Source organism: Desmodus rotundus, chromosome 4, assembly GCF_022682495.2.
Source record: "Desmodus rotundus isolate HL8 chromosome 4, HLdesRot8A.1, whole genome shotgun sequence".
Taxonomy (NCBI): domain Eukaryota; kingdom Metazoa; phylum Chordata; class Mammalia; order Chiroptera; family Phyllostomidae; genus Desmodus; species Desmodus rotundus.
The window spans coordinates 80,352,697-80,372,720 of NC_071390.1; the positions used below are offsets into that span (position 1 = coordinate 80,352,697).

A 20,024-nucleotide genomic window follows, 5' to 3' on the forward strand; every position below is an offset into this window, starting at 1 on the left:
ATTTTCCTCGCGGCTCTAGAACAGGCTTCGCTCTCGGAAGTCCGGTCCCGCGGCCGAGCTGGCCCTCGCCGCCCTCCTCCGCTCGCTCTCCTCTCCTCTCTCCCTCCGGGCCTGACAGTTCCGATGAAGCTCTCAAAGGTAATAAAACATTTGCATCACTCCCTACCCCTCTTTAGAGGGGGGAAGAAAGGGCGGGGGGAGTGGGGGTCCAAAATAAGAACTTTGGGGGACGTCACTCGAGGCACCCAGAAGGGGCGGGGCCGACGAGTGGGGTGCAGGCCGGAGGCGTAACCACCGTCTCCAATAGCGCTCAGCCTCGGGACCGGCGTCCCTTCTGGGGCGCGCCCACTCGGGAGCGCCGCGCCTTCTGATTGGCTGAAGCGGGCGAGCCGGGAAGCCGCGCCCGCCTGGTCTCCACCCCCTCCCGCTTCCATCCCCCCGCCCCCCCGTGGGCGGGGCCTGACTAGTGGTGCGGTTCCGTGGGGGAGCCCGTGGACTCCTGGATTAATTGTGTTAAATAAAATGGGAAAGGGGAGGGAGGAGCAGAGATGAAGAGGGTATTACTTTTTAAAGAGAAGAATAATGAAAACCCAGCCCTTTTATGGAAAAACAGTTCATATTCTTCCCGCGCCTCCCCCTTCGCCCGTTCGCGTCGCCCTCCCGCCTTCCCCGTGAGTTGGCGGCCTCACCTCGAGCAGAGGCTGGTCCCGCGTGGAACGGAGCTAATGCAGCAGGCAGCCGGGCAGCCCGGGCCTAGCTCCTGCTTTTGAAGGGATTAATTAAAGGCCATCTGGGCTCTCCCAGAATTGTGCAAATTAATTTGTTGCTCCTTAAGCCTATAGATGTCCTTAATCCCCTTGTAGGCCGAAGGAGCGTCCTCTTCCATCTTTGCCACCTTCCTCTTTCCCTTTTACTTTTCTTTTCATTTCTGAGTCCCCTCTCGATCGTTAACATTCATAGTTTTACATAATTCGCTGGGAACAGAATCCGCTTAATGGAAATAATTATCTCTCGAAATATTTATCGTGTGATGTTTACACATGAGAGCAGTGAGCTTTAAAATAAAACAACTTCTCTCCCCTTTGACTACTATTAATTGTTGAGTTTACACGGGGGCAGAATCACCAACATTGAGGAGCCGTTTTTAGATACTGAAGTATCTGGGTAACCGTCTCTGAACCCCTAGCCCATGCCCTCGACTGCAGGGCTGCTTTGGGAGATGAAGATGCCCTCCCTTCTGGGCGGCGGCGATGGGACGGGCGCCCAGCGTTGGGAGCTGGCGGGCGGTTTCCTTGTTCCCTCCCAATCCCTTCCATCCCTGGCGGGCCTTGGAATTTCTGCAGCCTTCAGCTTTGTGAGGCGGAAGACCTTGCACACATTTTGCATTTCAGGATGTTAAAGCGGCGCACTGGAGGGGGGTAGTCACTACAACAATTTGGATGAGATTATTAAGTCCAAACTTAATTCACAAAAACAAAACAAAACAGAAACAAATGGCTCCAGAATAAAACTTGAGCGGCACCACCCACGGATGGAGTTTGTCTCTAAGTGCCAAAGCACTGACGTGAGTCCAAGCAGGGAAAGCTGGGAGGGCTTTTTTTTTTTTTTTAATTTTCTTTGTATATTTTGCCACTTTTATTATTCACTTCTGAGATTTAAAAAATGTTCTCTTATTCAGTCTCCCATTTCCCTCTCCACCTTTCTTCATTAACTTCCAGACTGGGCTAAATCCATCACTTCAATAAGACCTTCCATCTGACCCGGGAGAAGGTGAAGTCCCCCGTGTGCGGGAATTTTGCTGAGTCGGGCAAGAAGAGAGTTCATGTAGGGACCGTCTGCATTTTCCCGCGAGGATGCTTTGCTGGGCTGGGGGTCTAAAACCCAGCGCCCTGACACTTCGGCTGGAGGCTGCCGTAGGAGGGTGGCGCGTGGCAGACTGGCCCTGGCCTCTGTGCTGGGATCCCTCTGCGTCTCATTTCGTTGCAAACGAAACCTTTTCTCGCCTCGCCCCGGGAGACTTCAGCACGGTGGTGGTACACAGTCTCCCGCCCGGACCCCGCACCGGGGCCACAAGCGACTTCCTCGCAAGCCCCGGGCACCGCATTCTCGAGTTCTAGGTAGGAGTGGAAGCGAAGGAAGCTAGTGATCCCCAAAGATTCCAGTTTCAAAAAGCGACCCCCCTTTATTTCATGTAAGTATTATGACCCAGGGAAGAATTGAACATTTTCTTACTGTAAATTTAGTATCTGATATGCCGTAGGGCGGGGTCAAGAGGCAGGGACTGACCGTTTGCTAAATACTTGGCAAACCTGTGTGTAAGAAGTCTCCGTCCTTCGCTTTTATTCACACTGCGAATTTAAAATAACAGCATTGTTCTCAATTGTGCAATAAAAAAAAGAAATGTTGGGCTCTGTGTTCCTCAGTCTCAGGAAATGAACCCCAGGTGCCTGAATCCCGCGTGGGTCAGCGTGTATTCCTGACACGGTGCGCGGCGCTGAAGGAAGGCCAGTGCCTCCGGCCTGGTGCTGCAGGTCCTCGACCTGCTCGGTCTGTCCGCAGCTGGCGGCCGGCAGAGCGAGGGGCATCCTCCCAGGGGCGGGGGACGGCTGCCCCTGTCACTCCCCGGGTGAGCTGGTCCTGGCCCTGAGAGGCTGACCCACCCTCCAGAGCCGAGCCCTGGAAGTACAGATCTGTGTGCTGAAGCGGGAAGCGGGTTTCTGGTCGCGGTCATATACGCAGCTTACAAACACCCTAGAGAGTCAGGACTTACTCTTCCTTCAGAAACCTTTAGCTCTCAGGCTTTTCTGCCCATGACCTAATAAAGTCGGACATTTCTAAGCCACCCGCCGGGAGTGGAAAGTGTAACAACACGTGGTCGCGACGCCCGGGTCCCACCTCTGCACAGTACATATATTTGAGGGAAGGGCCTGTGTTTGAAAGCGAATGATTTGCATTTTAACTAAAAAATAAAGTGATTTGGCAAATTGTGAGATTGCGTAAGAGACTAAAAGGTAGGGGTAGGAAAAGCGACGCGCCCCTCAACTTTCTTTGAGCCTACGAACAACCGCACCTGTTTGCGAGTTCCCGCTTTCGCCCGCGCCCTCTGTAGGACCACCCTGCCCTCGGGGTCGCCATTGGCTCAGAACAGCCCCCGCGTTTGGATACTTATTTTAAATCGAACGGACAGCCACTGAATTCGGGGTCACTCACGGAAGAAATGCAAATGAAATCTCAGCTACATATACTAAAATTCAGAGGTCTGAGATGAATGATATTGTCTCCCCTCAAATATATTAACGTAAAGTGTCGGGGTACTCAAATGTAGCCACAGGAAGCTAGTTCCATGCTCATGCCCTCAAAAAGAGTCAGGGGTAACGAGAATTACGTGTGTATTTCAGGCCAGAAACTTCTCCAAAATGTGTTTGCTTGAATTGTCTAGATGACCTGTTTAAATAATTCCACTTCGGCTGATTACTGGGGCCCATTTGGCAGAATCCACAGGCCGCCTAGGTTTACATCAATGTTATAAAAGAGGGTCCAGCGGCGGCTAAGTGGAAACTCAAGGGAGAAAAGGGAATGCCCAGAAGCTTGGAAGGGCCCAGTCTCGGAGGAGAGCCAGGGAAGAGAGTGTGTCTGTCTCTTCGCCTCCTGTAAACGCTGGGAGGTGGGAACTGGACCCTTGACTGCTGCTTCTATTAATCAAAAATTAGACGATTCGGGAAGGGTTGAGGTAGAACGGGGACAACAAATGCTTCCTGGCGAAGAGACTGTAGCGTCCTGCGGTCTGCGCTCTCCCGGTAAAGGCCGACACAGAACCTGGGCGGGAAGCGGCGGCCTCTGCGGTTCTGCTACGGAAAATATCTGCAACCTGACGCGGGAACCTCCCTCCGCGGTCTTCCGAGCGGCAGCAGGGCGCCCCTGCCGCTCAGTCGCAGAGTTCCTGTTCAGCTTCTCTCGGGGGATGCCTGCCCTCGGAAGGGTCTGAAAAGTCCAACAAGATGGAAAATACTAAAGTCCAGAAATGCCTCCCATATCAAAACCCGGATTCAGGAATGAGAGCAAATACAAGAAAGCACAAATAACCTACTAGAGAGAAAATTGATCTTGAACTTCAGCAAAACATACAACTTCAGCAAAGGACGCCCCCCCCCCCCCCCCCCCCCCCCCCCGCCGCCTAAGCGTTTTCTGCAGAGACCCATTCGCTTCCAGGAAACCGCCTTGCTTTAAAGCATATTCTGGAAAAGGGGATCTGGCGTCGAATCAGGTGCTTGAAGGGGTGTCTGTGATTTGCTACAACTTCTTTACAGAATAAAATGCCAATCCAGTTTCATTCACCGGAATAAACAGTATCTGATGTGAATGGCCATGAAAAACTTATACCTGGACGTATAAATAAGGTCCATTGAATATAATTTAGGTAATTTTTAACGAATCTGTAAACCAGCTCCTCTTCATGACCTGCGAAATGTTATTGCATCTGACTCGAGTGTGCGTGAGTGTGTCAGTATCGGTTCTTTTGGCCGCCGCACGTGTGCGCCTCCTACTTCTTCGGTGAGAAAAGTTAATTTGCCGCTTTCCTTCCGCACCGGTTCCTCCGCGGACCATTTTAAAGAAAGCCTGAGCAGTTACCGCCCCCTTGTGGAAAAAGCTTCTCAGCGGTTCACTTGGTCTACGGAAGACGACCCTGTTGAGTTAAAAGTGATAAATTCTGTATTTATTCTCTTAATGAGGTGGTCGGCCTTTGTGTAACTGCCCTGCTCTTTGATGAACATTTGTTGAATTTTAATCTGAAATGCCAGTTTCAGAAAGTGGATTGTGGGCCTGACAGTTCTTGCTTTAATTCAGACAACAAAAGCTCTATAAAATGAAAATTTACATTTTAAATCTTTCTTCCTCACCTATCCCTCTTTATAGTCTATCATTTGACTCAATTGTGATAAAGCAAATTTCAATTCTTACTGAAATTATTTTGGCTTTCTACTTTTGTTTGCTGATTATTAAAACAATACCCAGTAAAGAACATTTTGAAAGTGCAGGGAAATATAAAAACAGTCACTAAAATCCTACCCTCAGCGGCAAAGCTTATGGTATTTTGGAAAATTTGTTTGCTATCCCTTCTCCAATCTTTATATTTGTTCTAACCATTGAGCTCATATTGAGTATATAATAATGTATCTTTAAGCATATTTTTCAGCCCGTTTCTATACCCTGTTTTATTCACTTATCGAAGCAAGTGCAGACCTGGCATTGAGATCTCCCAGACTCTGCCTCCTATAATGTGAAAGGGGCCCTGCACATGTGTTCCACTACCTGTGTTCAACTTTCTCCAATGAAAGGTGAAATTGCAGGGAGGTGCTGTGCTCCAGTGCCAAGGTTCCTGCCTTGATTCATCAATTTACAGTTAACCCCTTCGTGTCCTCACATACTTTACCACTAGTTCTCAGAATTTTATGGCACAATAACAATAGCTAACACTGAGTGTTTACTGTTCTGAGTACTATACAGTATTAATTCAACAACAATTCTGAATTAGGTAGTGTAATTGTCCCCTTTATAAGGACAATGAAATTAAAATAAATTGCTCAAGGTCATACGGCTACTAACTGGACAAGCTGATTTAAACCTAGGGTAGTCTGGCTCCAGAGGTCTTACTTTTGACCACTATATTAAACTGGCCTTCTAATAATTGGAAAAAATCAAATGAATATGAAAGCAGTCTGAATATTATAAATTGATAAGTAAACACAAAGTGAATCTTTGCATATTCCATTATAAAAAATGCAGTTCACATTTTCTTAAGTAAAAAAAAAAGAAAATTGAAAGGATGTTTAAGCTTACTGAATCCTTTTTCAAGTTATTCAGCTAAAAATGTAATTTCTAAAAATACTATTAGGCTTCTTTTGGTTGGAATTAGCCTGGATTAGGATTTAGGAGTCCTAAAATAGTATGGGGTTAGGTCAATTGGTTAACTTGGTAGGCATAATTTTTCTCATCTTCAAAATACTCATGGGTGAAGGAGAGGGTTGATTTAGGTCATTTCTATAGCGCTTTTCAATGCTCGTATTCTATGGGTCTAATAATTGACCAATCACCAGTGGTATGCAAAAGGGCAACCTAAAGGCAGTTATGAACCAGACTGTGGGGCTAGAATTTGGAAACCAGTGAGGAACCCTAGCAGACTCTGAAGAAGGGCACAAATAAAAATATTAGGACCTGGAGAACCAAGATGGCGGCGTAGGTAGACACACTGCGCCTCCTCGCACAACCAGAACTGACGGAAAATCGAATGGCAAGGAAGTCCGACACCAAGTAAATAAAAAATAAACATTCATCTAGACTGGTAGGAGGGGCGGAGACAGGCAGCCGGGGCGGAGAGGACTCCAGTTGCCCTGGTGGGACCGAGACTGGAGGAGTGTGGGATGAATGGGGCAGGCAGTCTGACCACTAGCGGAACCTGTGGCCCCACATTCGTGCAGATAAACTGAGAGGGCTGGACTCAGAGTGGCAGAGGATGGGGCAGGCAGAGCGCGGGTAGCACACTGTGGCCCCACATTTGAGCACAGATAAACCGGGATGAACGGAGGGGAGCGAAGCAGTCCATGTAACCCAGGGCTCCAGCGCAGGGAAAATAAAGCCTCAAACCTCTGATTGAGAGCGCCCGCGGGGGTTGGGGCGGCAGCAGGAGAGACTCCCAGCCTCACAGGAGAGGTCGTTGGAGAGACCCACAGGGGCCCAGAGTGTGCACAAGCCCACCCACTCGGGAACCAGCACCAGAGGGGCCCAATTTGATTGTGGGAAGTGGAGGGAGTGGCTGAAACCTGGTGGAGAGGGGAGTGGGCGCCATTGCTCCCTCTCAGCCCCTCCCCCACGTACAGCCTCACAGCACAGCTACCAGCGTTACCCCTCCCCGGGGAACACCTAAGGCTCCGCCCCTTTAAGTAACGGATGCACCAAGACAAAAAAAAAAAAAAAAAGGCCCAAATGGCAGAACACTTCAAAGCTCCAGAAATAATTCAACTAAGCAGCGAACAGATAGCCAACCTATCAGATGCACAGTTCAAAACACTGGTAATCAAGAAGCTCACAGAATTGGTTGAATTTGGTCGAAAACTAGATGAAAAAATGAAGGCTATGCTAAGAAAGACAAAGGAAAATGTACAGGGAACCAATAGTGAGGCGAAGGAAACTGGGACTCAAATCAACAGTGTGGACCAGAAGGAAGAAAGAAACATCCAACCAGAAAAGAATGAAAAGAATGAAGAAACAAGAATTCAGAAAAATGAGGAGGGGCTTAGGAACCTCCAGGACATCTTGAAACGTTCCAACATCCGAATTATAGGGGTGCCAGAAGGAGAAGAGGAAGAACAAAAAATTGAAAACTTATTTGAACAAATAATGAAGGAGAACTTCCCCGATCTGGCAAAGGAAATAGACTTCCAGGAAGTCCAGGAAGCTCAGAGAGTCCCAAAGAAGCTGGACCCAAGGAGGAACACACCAAGCCACATCATAATTACATTACCCAAGATTAAAAATAAGGAAGGAATCTTAGAAGCAGGAAGAGAAAAGGACACAGTTACCTACAAAGTGGTTCCCATGAGACTGTCAGCTGATTTCTCAAAAGAGACCTTACAGGCAAGAAGGGGCTGGAAAGAAGTATTCCAAGTCATGAAAGGCAAGGGCCTACATCCAAGTTTACTGTATCCAGCAAAGCTATCATTTAGAATGAAAAGGCAGATAAAGTGCTTCTCAGATAAGGTCAAGTTAAAGGAGTTCATCATCACCAAGCCATTATTATATGAAATGTTAAAGGGAGTTACCTAAGAAAAAGAAGATAAAAAATATGAACAGTAAAAATGACAGCAAACTCACAGTTATAAACAACCACACCTAAAACCAAAACAAAAGAAAACTAAGCAAACAACTAGAACAGAAACAGAACCATAGAAATGGAGATCACATGGAGGGTTATCAATAGGGGATTGGGAGGGGGAGAGAGGGGGGAAAGGTACAGAGAATAAATAGCATAAATGATAGGTGGAAAATAGACAGGGGGAGTGTAAGAATAGTGTAGGAAATGTAGAAGCCAAAGAACTTATAAGTATGACCCATGGACATGAACTATAGGGGGGGAATGTGGGAGGGAGGGGGTGGGCAGGATGGAATTGAGTGAAGGGGCGGAAAAGGAACAACTGTAATAGAATAATCAATAAATATATTTTTTTTAAAAAAAGAAAATATTAACCAGCTGTTGTGGGTTGGTTTCCAAAGGACTGGTTTTCTGGGATGTTGATACCTGCTGGCCGTATACAGTTTCTGTACTTGGAGCAATGCAGCACACTTGTGATCACAGCTCATTTAGGCACTCAATTTTAATTTGGCAGAGTTTGCATTATATTCATTTATTATCACCAAATCATTTTGCACAGCATCCATTTCCTCAACATTTTAAGACCCATAACAAGGGGTGATTCATTCCAGAAGAAGTCTCAACAGATTTTTTTCACAATTGTTTATTATTTAGAAGTATTATATTACAGGCAACATATCACAAAAACTTACTAGAAGGATGGAATCATTGCCTATCTGCAATTTGGATTATAAAGAGATACACTAGCAGATACAAAGATATTGAAACAATTTTGAGGGAAAAACTAAAAATATATTCCTATATTTTGGATGCAAACTGAGTCCAGAAGCAGAAGCAATATGTGATACTGGAGTTTTAAAAATAACTTGTATTTCTAAAATTTCTGTAGAAAGAGTGCTTTATTAGAAATCAGAAGCCCAAGTTCTAGTATTCTAATTTTCCTCATTCTTAAAAAAATAGATTAAAACATATGTCTATTTAAAACTTTTACATTAGTGTTCACAGCAGCATTATTCAAAATAGCCCCAAAATGGAAGCAACCCAAGTGAACATCAGCTGATGAATGGATCAATAAAATGTAGTATATCCATATAATAGAATATTATTTGGCAATAAAAAAGGAAGTAGTGATTCATGCTACACTATGGATGAACCTTGAAAACATTATGCTAATTAAAGAAGCCAGTCACAAAAGACCACATATTGTATCATTTTTAGTATGTGAAATCTGCAGACTAGGTAAATCCATATAACAGAAAACAGATTAGTGAATACTTGGGGATGGGGTGAGGATGAGGGGAGCAGGAACAGGGAATGACATAATTAGTACCAGAGGTTTTGGGGGGATATTTAAAACATTATTAAATTATTTTATGATGATGGATGCACAACTCTGTAAATACATTAAACTTTACATTTTACTTATTTATTTTTAAAAAGATTTTACTTATTTACATTTAGAGAGAGGGTGAGAGGGAGAAAGAGAGAAATAGAAACATTGATCAGTTGCCTCCCACATGCCCCCACCTGGGGACCTGGCCCACAACCTAGGCATGTTCCCTGACCAGACAACCTTTTGGTTTGCTGACTGGCACCCAAACCACTGAGCCACACCAGCCAGGGCTAAACTTTACATTTTAAATGGGGGAATTTTATAGTATATGAAACATATCTCAATAAAACTATTTTACAAAAGAGAGTACAAAAAAGCATTGAGAGCAAAATGCTCTATTGAGTAGGAAGAGTCACTGTAATCTTCACCTAAGGAAATTTGCTGGCAAGGAAATGATGAACTGCCAGGCATTCAAGGAATAAGATACCAGAGGCAAAGGCATAGTAATAAAAGGATGATTAAATTAAATCATAATAGGGCAATATGAAAAAGATGACACTGATTTACTTATTTTTTCCCTCCAAGTTTACCTTATGTTTCATATGTAAGCACAATGTAATTGGCTTGTAGAAAACAAAAAATATGCATTTCAGATACTTTTTATTGTTTCAGAATCATAGAGCCCATAAATTATTTCTTGTCTGTCCAAGAGAGGAAGAATAGATATGCAGAGGATTCAAGCCAAAAAAATTTTGATGTCCTACTGCGTGTTAATTCTACCTCTTAATCAAGATTCGATTACCAAAAAAGAAGACAGAACATAAAAATGCTATAAAGATTTAGAATTTTTTCACCCTTCTCCATAACTCACGCTGTAAATGTGTTCATTATGACATTCACTAGAGCAAGAAAATTGAGATGTTGCAAGACTCTGTACAGCAGAATCTGCCAATTATGATGAATAATCCAAGTCCATATGCTTGCTCTATAAAGCTCTTTAATATCAAGATACTCCAGTCCTGCTCTGCTTCCTCAAAACACTATATCTAAAGAACAGTAAAAGGTAATTAAAAATTCTTAATAGCTTAATCACACTTAGTCTTATATATATCCAATGCAGACACTTGTTTGCTGGTGATATACCTATAAGACATCATCTTGAGCCAAGAAAATGAATCAGATATTTAATGGATATGTGGAAACGGAAATTTTCTTGTAAAATTACAAAAATGCAAGCCAATGATATACTAAACTATAATAAAGTTTGTCATTAAAATTCTAAGCAGGAATATTAGGCTCTGTATCCTTTTTCCCTGAAGGATTAGGTATTGTGCCAGAATGTCTGAATACCATGTTCATTCTTTTATAGATAAATACACCCCATAGGCTACTCTGCAAGCAAGCAAATGGATTTCCTCCATTTCACTATTACTATACATTAAAGGCATGGAACAAGAAATGAAACTCTAGTTGCCAACTAACCAATTCTGTCTAGATCTCTAGATCAAAATTAAAAATGCCTCGTAGCAGAATATATCAGGTCAGAAACTTAAATCCCTATACAGTCAAAAGGAGTAGTTTATATTCTATATAGCACTGCACTGCTTTATCAATTATTTCCCTTTAAAAGTACATCTTCTCTTTTGTTAAAATTATAAGTCCTTGGAAAGTCTGAGAAGTATGTCTTAGCAATCATAGAAGTCCAGGTGCAATGAGTTTATCAGATCCTTACCTAAGAGCAAACTTTGATTATGGGAGCAGGGTATAGGACTCTGTGCCTACATTGAACATTGAAGGGCCAGGAAAAAGGACCGTGCTAGAGCAAGAGTATATAGCAAAAGATGGAGAAAGAATAAAGGAGTGGCTTTCATAAGCTTAGACTCCAGAATAATAGAGTGAAGGATATAATAACAGAGACTTCAGGTTCCACATCAGCCCAGGGATTAAAAGGTATACACAGGAATTAAAAATACAAAACCTGGACTTCCAGTATAGATGAAACTGTAGGTAAACCCACTTTGACTCCTCACACAATTACAGCAAAAATTACAACTAGACTACAGAACAAATATCACCCAGATTCATCAGAAAATCGACCTGTATGGTAGTTCAACAACCAAAGATTTAAAGAAGTCACATTCATCCAGATAAGTAGGAGGGGCAGAGATGAGAGGAGAGGCACTGGAAAGTGGAGAAGTAGTAAAACGGTTGGTCCCACATTCATGTGGTGGATAAAACTTGGGAGGGATACCTCGGGTGTGAGGGATCCCAGCCCCAGACCAGACCACCTAGCCCAGGGTTCCAGCACTGGAAGATAAGTCCCCATAACTTCTGGCTATAAAAACCAATGGGTGCTGGGGCAGCAGAAGAAACTGCAGGATTCTCAGGAGACTCTTCGTAAAGGACCTGCAAAGGTCTCAGGACTTATGCAGACCCACTCCCTCTGGAATTCGGCACCAGGACAACAGCTGGAAGGGACCAAGTGGCATATGGGGAGAAAGTGAAGTGACTGGCAACAGGGCGAGTGCCAGGAGACAGCTTCTGCCCGCCCAAGCAAATCCCCAGAGACGAGGCAGCAGCATTTTCTCCTCTCCAAGCCCTCCCCAACACAGAGCCACAAAGTGGTGAAAGAGGTTGCCCCACCCTGGCAATTACCTAAGGCTCTGCCCCACACAATTTACAGGTGCACATTTCTATAATAGGCCACACTACTAAGACAGGAAGTCAAAGCAGCTCTACCTAACACACAAAAACAATACAGGGAAGCTGCCAAATTGAGGAGACAAATAAACATGGCCTGAATGAAAAAACAGAACAAAACTCCAGAAAAAGAACTAAACAAAATAGAGATGAGCAACCTATCAGATGTAGAGTTCAAAACACTGGTTATTAGGATGCTCGGAGAACTCTCTGGGTACTGCAACAACAGAAAGAAAGACTCAGGCAGAAATGAAGGTTACATTAAGTGAAATAAAGAAAAATCAATAAGGAGCCAACAGTGGAGGAGATGAAGCTGAGAATCAAATCAACAATTTGGAGCATAAGGAAGAAAAAAGCATTCAATCAGAACATCAAGAAGAAAAAAAGAATTTAAAAAAACAAGGATAGTCTAAGAAGCCTCTGGGACATCTCCAAACATACCAACATCCAAATCATAGAGGAGCCAGAAGGAGAAGAGGAAGGGCAAGAAATTGAAAGCTTATTTGGAAAAAAAATGAAAGAAAACTTCCCTAATTTGGTGAAGGAAATAGACATGCAAGTCCAAGAAGCATAGCAAGTCCCAAACAAAATGGACCCAAAGAGGACCACACCAAAACACATCATAAGCAAAATGCCAAAGGTTAAAGATAAAGAGGGAATCTTAAAAGCAGCAAGAGAAAAGCAGATAGTTACCTACAGGAGACTTCCCATAAGACTGTCTGTTGATTTCTCAAAAGAAGTTTTTCAGGCTAAAAGGGAGTGGCAAGAAATACTAGAAGTGATGAAAAAGCAAGGACTTACAACCTAGATTGCTTTATCCAGAAAAGCTATAATTTAGAATTGAAGGGCAGAAAAAGTACTTCCCACAAAAGGTAAAACTAAAGGAGTTCATCATCACCAAGTCATTATTATATGAAATGTTAAAGGGAATTATATAAGAAAAAGAAGGTCAAAACTATGAACATTAAAATGGCAATGAATTCACTACTATCAACAACTGAATCTAAAAAACAAACTAAGCAAATAAGCAGAACAGGAACAGGATCATAGATATGGGGATCATTTGGAAGGTTATCAGCTGGGAATGAGGAGGGGGGAATAGGGGAAAAGGTGCAGGGATTTAGAACTACAAACTGGTAGGTAGAAAATAGACAGGGGGAGGTTAACAATAGTATAGGAAATGGAGAAGCCAAAGAACTCATACAGATGACCCATGGATGTGAACTATAGCAGAGGGGATGCTGGAGGGAATGGGGGTATGGGCTGTGAGGGGGTCAAAAGAGGAAAAATTGGGACAACTGTAATAGCATAATCAATAAAATATATTTTAAAAATACAAAACCTTTGTAAAACTTCCCAAAGTTAATAATTTAAGCATACTGTTTTTTGTTTCTCCCCTCAAAACCTAGTGGGCCTGTGTGCTTATATTCAGGGAAAGCAAGAAAGGGTGCTATGTGGGAAATTTCCTACCACTCTTGATCAGGTCTTGGGAGGATATCTCCAACGAGGCATGTCACCTGGCATGTGTGTCATTGTGTCTGTGTGTCTATGTGCACTGGAGGAAAAGGTGTGCAGTCCTGGAGGCTATTTGGCTGAAAGCTTCTGAACACAAAGGGCATCAAGTTTAGGTTTTGAAAGTTACTTCCAAGACAGGATATGCACACAATCAAAAACAATCACATACACTGGGCAATAGGAAGCCAAAGACAACTATCTTTCAATTTTAATCCCATATCTCATTACACAACCACATAGCCTTTATAGGATCTATAATAAAGTTGTAATAAATACTATAATTACCTTGTGAATAATAACAATGCATATGTTAAAAGTGATAAATTATTAAAGGCAAATAGATCAGAATTTTCATAATTGTACTCTGGAATTCATTTATCTTTTAATATTCCAGGAACTCCAAAAAATGGGAGCAGCTTAGGACCCTCCCAACTTGTCATAGGCTCTGATTCTAAACAATTGGATGGGTGGTGGTTAATAAGAAAGGCAAATAAACTTAATTCCAAGGGCCTGCAGTAATGAAAAGGGGGCACAAAGGACTGCCCAGGTCCAAGAAGGGACCCTGGAACTCTTCAGGAAGAGGTTCTTATGAGAGTCTCTGGCATTACTGTTTAGACACTCCATCACAAATCTACCTCTGCTTAAATTATCCTAAAATTTTCAATAAAACTACTTTTTTTCTTTGTCATCAAGTCCCTCTTGACTTTTAAAACATAGAATATAGCCTTGGTCTCAAATCAGTTAGGTGCCAAGAGGTACAACCAAAAACTACTAAGTTCCTTTTTAAAGGACCCTACTGATAATTTGGTTCTTCCATGTAAAAAGATAATGAGCAATGCAAGACAGAGAGACTAACTGATAAGTACCATGCCAGTGACTGGGTAGACTAAAACTATGGCTGGAAGTTCATCAAGAAGTGAACCTCTGGTCAGAGAGAAAGCTGTGGGTAAGCCAGCATCTAATCTAAACTTGGCCTTTTCTCTTCTGAGTACGTGTCCTTGTCTTTTCCCCTAGACCAGATATTCTTATGCCTTTTAAGCCAGAAGGAAGAAAATGCAATGGAAGACACTGGAGATTCTAAAGAAGGAGAGAATGACTGAATGAGAAATATCTAAGACAATGAAAATAGGTGGAAAGGTAAGTTTTCTTTAGGGTTCAAGCAGGCAAGATTAGGTATAAAGAAACACAGGATTTAGGGTAGGAGAGTAGAGGAGGTAAGGAAATTTCTATCAGGTAACCTGGGAATAACCTATGGAATATCCATTCCATAGAAAGATTCAGGGAAGAGTTGGTAAAGTGAAAAGGAAGAAAATTCCAGAAAGTTGTCAAGATAAATACATTTGTGATTGTATCAAGAAGAGGATTACTTAGTAGCAGGGTGGAGTTAACCAGCTGACTACACGAATTTGTCAGGACTGGATGGCTATGACTCCAGCGCTTCCCCAGAATCACTCGTCCTGCATGGGAGCTGACTGTTGAGTGGTTCATAAATGGCGACACTCTGAAAGCAAAGAGGCTGGCTTTTGAATTCTTTTCCCTATTGGTCCACTACTTGATTCCTATCTTGTCAGGGTGGAGACATGGACTTGCTAAAATTAGAAAACAAAATCAAAAAACAACCTTTTCTGTGTCACCTTGGCCACACCTCAGGCTTTATGGAGACTAGAGATGGCCCAATAAATGTGATTACTTTTATCTGCACTTCTTATAAGGGATGTTTTGTTAGCAGCTTTATGGCTATAACCACCTTTTCTACCAGTTAAAATACAGTTCTTATTTCTCACTTTTATTATATCAGCCTAGTTTAAAAGTAAAGCTGTGCTCCAAATTCAGAATTGCTGATAAGGGAGTTACATTTAAACATTACTCAGGGAGGGAAACCTATTGGTTTCTCTTAAAGAGCTTTTTATAATGGTGAACCAAGGTAGAAATTCCTAATATCCTCTCTGACTCATAATCAAGAGTCAATTGACAGGAAGGAAGATGAAACATAAAATAACAGCTCTATAACAGACTTGCATTGCCTTAATCTCTATACTTAATTGATGTGTCACATAATTTACCTCTTTCAGGCCCTGAATAGTTTACCTGCATAAGAGCACCCCTGGGTGCTATGTTTACTGCACAAATCAGGATGCACAGAATTTTTTTAAACTAAAATGAATCAGATTTATCCATTCTGTGTGACTGAAGCAGCCTCCTCTGAGCTGTCCATTTACATCATTTCTTCTTGAACTTTGCTTCCAAGGCCTGACTAGGAAAGCAGCACCCAGCAATGGCTATTCCTTTCTATAGCTTAGGAGAAACAGAAATTATATGAAAAGACATATTTTCCTGTCAATTGATTCAAATGCATAAAAAATACAGTCACCCAGATGACTACAGACGCCAAGTCACAAATGTGATTAAATTCTGAGTAAAGTGAAGTATTATTCAGGCATAAAATACACAGAGCCAAGGCCAGTCCTACTTCCTCCATCAATAAGTAGAGAACTATCACTGGAAATTTTACCTGGAGCCCTTGCTAGAGTCTCCAAGGAGAGGGTGATGTGATTTATAGTTTTAGCCCTGACTAAATGCCACAATTACTTGAAATATGGTATGCTTCCACACAGCATATAACTAATATTTTCCCTTAACAAAGATAAGATATAGTTCATATCATGTAACTCAGTTTAATGTTAGGCTTAGAATAAATTAGTTTTACAAATGGAATTTTAAGTAAGGGTAAAAGCATTGTAGCGGGGAAAAGCACCAAGAGACTCCTGCACCAATAGAATAAAATTTAATAAAGGCAAGTGTGCACAACGCACAGGAGAAAAAAAGCAGGCAATACACACATATAGTGGTCCACCCTTAGCCACTGGGGATTTGTTTCAAGACTCCCAATGGGCACCTGAAACCATGGATAGTACTGAACCCCATATACACTGGGTTTTTTTCATATACATTCCTATGATAAAGTGTAATTTATGAATTAGGCATAGTAAGAAATTAACAGCAATAATAATAATAATAAGGTAGAGCAATTACTGTAATAAAAGTTACGTGAATGTGGTTTTTATTTCTACAAATACCTTGTTGTACTGTACCCACATTTTCACTTAAAGGGAGCAGTTTACAGATTCTATTTGGCATATCTGAATTGTCAGCATCACTACTCTTAACACTTTGCAGCCATTATTAAGTAAAGCAAGGGTTACTTGAACACAAGCACTGGGATAACTGTGTAGTTGATCTGAAAATGAAAGTGGCTACCAAGTGCCTGGACAGGGAGCCTACATAGTGTGAATACACTGCACAAACAGATGATTCACAACCTGGGTGGATGGAGTGTGTAGTGAGATTTCATCACACTACTCAGAATAACACACTATATAAAACATTGTTTATTGCTGAATTTTCCATTTAATATTTTTGGACTTTAGTTGACTGTAGGTAACTGAAAACTACAGGAAACAAAATTGGGGATAAATGGGGACCACTATACAGACTAGCATGGATCAGAAAGGCACAGACACAGCCAAGACAGACCTGCAGACATGAACTACCAAGATAACTCTGGTGCCCCCATATACACACACCAGCCCTTGAGTAGCAGGGAGCATGACAAGGTCACTCGGATTCATTTCTCCCACTTTTTTATTTTTGATTTTTAGAGAAAAGGGAAGGGAGGGAGACAGAAAGGGAAAGAAACATCAGTGTGAAAGAGATACATTGGCTGGCTTCCTTCCTTACACACCCAGTCTGGGGAACAGATCTGCAACCCAAGCATGCACCCTGACCAGGAACCAAACAAGTGGCCTTTCAGTTTGTGGGATGATATCCAACCAACCGAGCCACACCAGCTGGAAACATTTTTCTCATTTTTCAGTTGAAGGGGAAACAAACTGCTCTGAAATTCTCCTTTGAACTTTTTCCGAGTCCAAAGTCCAAATTCTCACCTTTAGAAATTTGAACTGTTGACATTTTACATTGCAACCCAGGACACACATATGTATACTCATAGAAATGATGGTCTTTGTTTTCTATTTTATTCTATCCTATTTTATTTTTAAAATTAATGAAGACACATGTTATGGTTGAATTGTGTCTCCCCCAAAATTCATGTATTGAAGTTCTAACCCCAAGTACCTCAGAAGTGACCTTATTTGGATATGGTGTCTTTACAGAAGTCAAGTTAAAGTGAGGTCATTAGAATGGGCCCTAATCCAATATGACTGATGTCCATATAAAAAGAGAAAATGTGGGCTGCTTGAACATGAGTTTCAGTGTCTTGCCTTCCTCTCTGAACAACATGAGCTACAGCATCTGCTCCAGCTTCTCAACAAACTACTGCCCCTAGCCGGCCAACAGTGTGGCCAGAGTCTATGCTGGTTCTGGGGGTTCAGGCTCCAGGAATTCTGTGTCCCATTTCACCAGCATGTGGGGTGTCTGAGGTCTGAGGCCTGGCTGTGGGGTTGACCCAGGGCCTAGAGGGCATAAGGAACATACAAAGCAAGAAGAAAACTATACAATGCCTGCATGACCACCTAGCCTTTTACCTGCAGAGGGTGAGAAGCCTGGAAGCTAATAACTGGAGACTGGAGAACAATATTCGTGAGCACCTGGAGAAGAAGTGATCCCATGTCAGAGACTAGGGGAATTATTTCAAGACTATAGGGAACCATTCCGCCTGGCGTGGGGAATGTAGCCCAGCCCCCACTTGGAAAGGCCAGTGGGGAGCAAGGTCCAGCACACAGGACCCACGCCCATGGATTCTCCCATGGGGAATCAGGCCTGCATTCTACCTAGGCTGCTATCAGACTTGCTTTTGCTAAAACTCCCTCACCCTGGATTGAAGAAGCAAATGTTTACCGTGTATCTTTAATTTCCTAAAGTCTGAGCTAAATTTCCCAAGTATGGAGTGTAACCAGTTCAACAACTTTTCCCCTTGATCTGTATGTCCTTCTCTTTGAAGTAATTAGCAACATTCTTTCCTTTGCTATCTGTAAAAGGCAATCACCTACAGTAAACCTGTGCATAGTAAATGAGGATCATCCTCGATGTAATGTGCCCAGAAAAGCAATAAAAGCCTGTCCAGGCAGGGTTCGAGACCCTCTGTCCCTCTCGCTCTCTCTCTCACTTAGAGAGTGGCCATGCCATCCCTTTTCTCCACAGGATTTCTGTAGTCCATGTGAATTTGTCCATCACAGCCACAACACATGGACCCTGCCGGCCAGGGTCCACATCACAAGACCATTGAGAACTTGAGGGCTCAGATCTTTGCAAGTTCTGTGGACAATGTTCACATCATTCTGCAGATTGACAATGCCTGTTTTGCTGCTGATGACTTCAGCGTCAAATATGAGATGGAGATGGCCATGCACCAGTATTTGGAGAGTGACATCAATGGGCTCCAAAAGGTCATTGATAACACCAATATCACTCAGCTGTAGTTGGATACAGAGATCAAGGCTTTCCAAGGCTTTCCAGGAGGAGCTGCTCTTCATGATGAAGAACCACAAAGGGGAAGTAAATGGTCTACAAAACCAGACTGCCCACTCTGGGTTGACCATGGAGTTGAATGCCCCCAGGTCTCAGGACCTCAGCAAGATCATAGCAGACATCCAGGCCCATTATGCTAGTTCAGAATAACTGAGAGGAGCTAGACTGGTCCCAGCAGATGGAGGAGAGCACCACAGTGGTCACCTCACAGACTGCTGAGATAGGAGCTGCTGAGTTAACACTCACAGAGCTGAGACTACAGTCTTGTCCTTGGATATCTACCTGCACTAAATTAGAAACCTGAAGCCCAGTTTAGGGAACAGCCTGAGGGAGGTGGAGACCCACTATGCCATGCAGATGGAGCAGCTCAACAAGGTCTTGCTGCACCTGGAGTCAGAGCTGGCCCAGACCCCAGGTGGAGGTGGGGCACCACACCCAGGAGTCTGAAGTCATCAAGGTCAAGGTGGAGGCTGAGGTCACCACCTTCTGGAGGATTTCAAACCTTGGTGATGCCCTGGACAAGAGCCACTCCATACAATCCATAAAAAGGCCACCACCTGCAGGATTCTGGACAGCAAAGTGATGTCTGAGAGCAATAACACCAAAGTTCTGAGGCAGTAAAGGCAGTCCCTCAGGAGTAGGAAAAAGTTCAGAGATCACTGAACATTTAAGAAAGAGAGAGAGAAAATGTGGATGCAGGACATGCACAGAGGGAAGACAATGTGAAGACACAGGAAGAACACAGCCATCTGCAAACCAACGGGAGAGGCCTGGAACAGTTTCTTCCCTCACGGCCCTTAGAAAGAACCAACCCTGCCAACATCTTGATTACAGACTCCTGGCCTCCAGAACTGTGAGACAACACATTTCTTTTGCTTACGCCACCAAATCTGTGGTGCTTTGTTATACAGCAGCCTAAGAAAAATTAATACAATACACTAAATTGATTTCATGACCCATAAATGGGCTTTGAAGACCATTTTGGGAAAAATTAATCTGGTTCCATTGCCCTCTCCAGCATCATCTTTCCACCTTGAACAAGGCAGTGACAGGGTTACATGGCAGTAACAGTGAGTTCCCTGCAAGGCAGTAATAGGGAACTCACTACCTCCCAAGGCAGGA

The 20,024-nt window shown here is 43.1% G+C and overlaps 1 pseudogene; it reads left to right on the forward strand.

Moving 5' to 3' along the window:
* The first annotated feature begins 1,189 nt into the window (after window positions 1-1,189).
* Window positions 1,190-19,523, forward strand: LOC112317722 (keratin, type I cytoskeletal 18-like; annotated as a pseudogene).
* The last annotated feature ends 501 nt before the right edge of the window (window positions 19,524-20,024 follow it).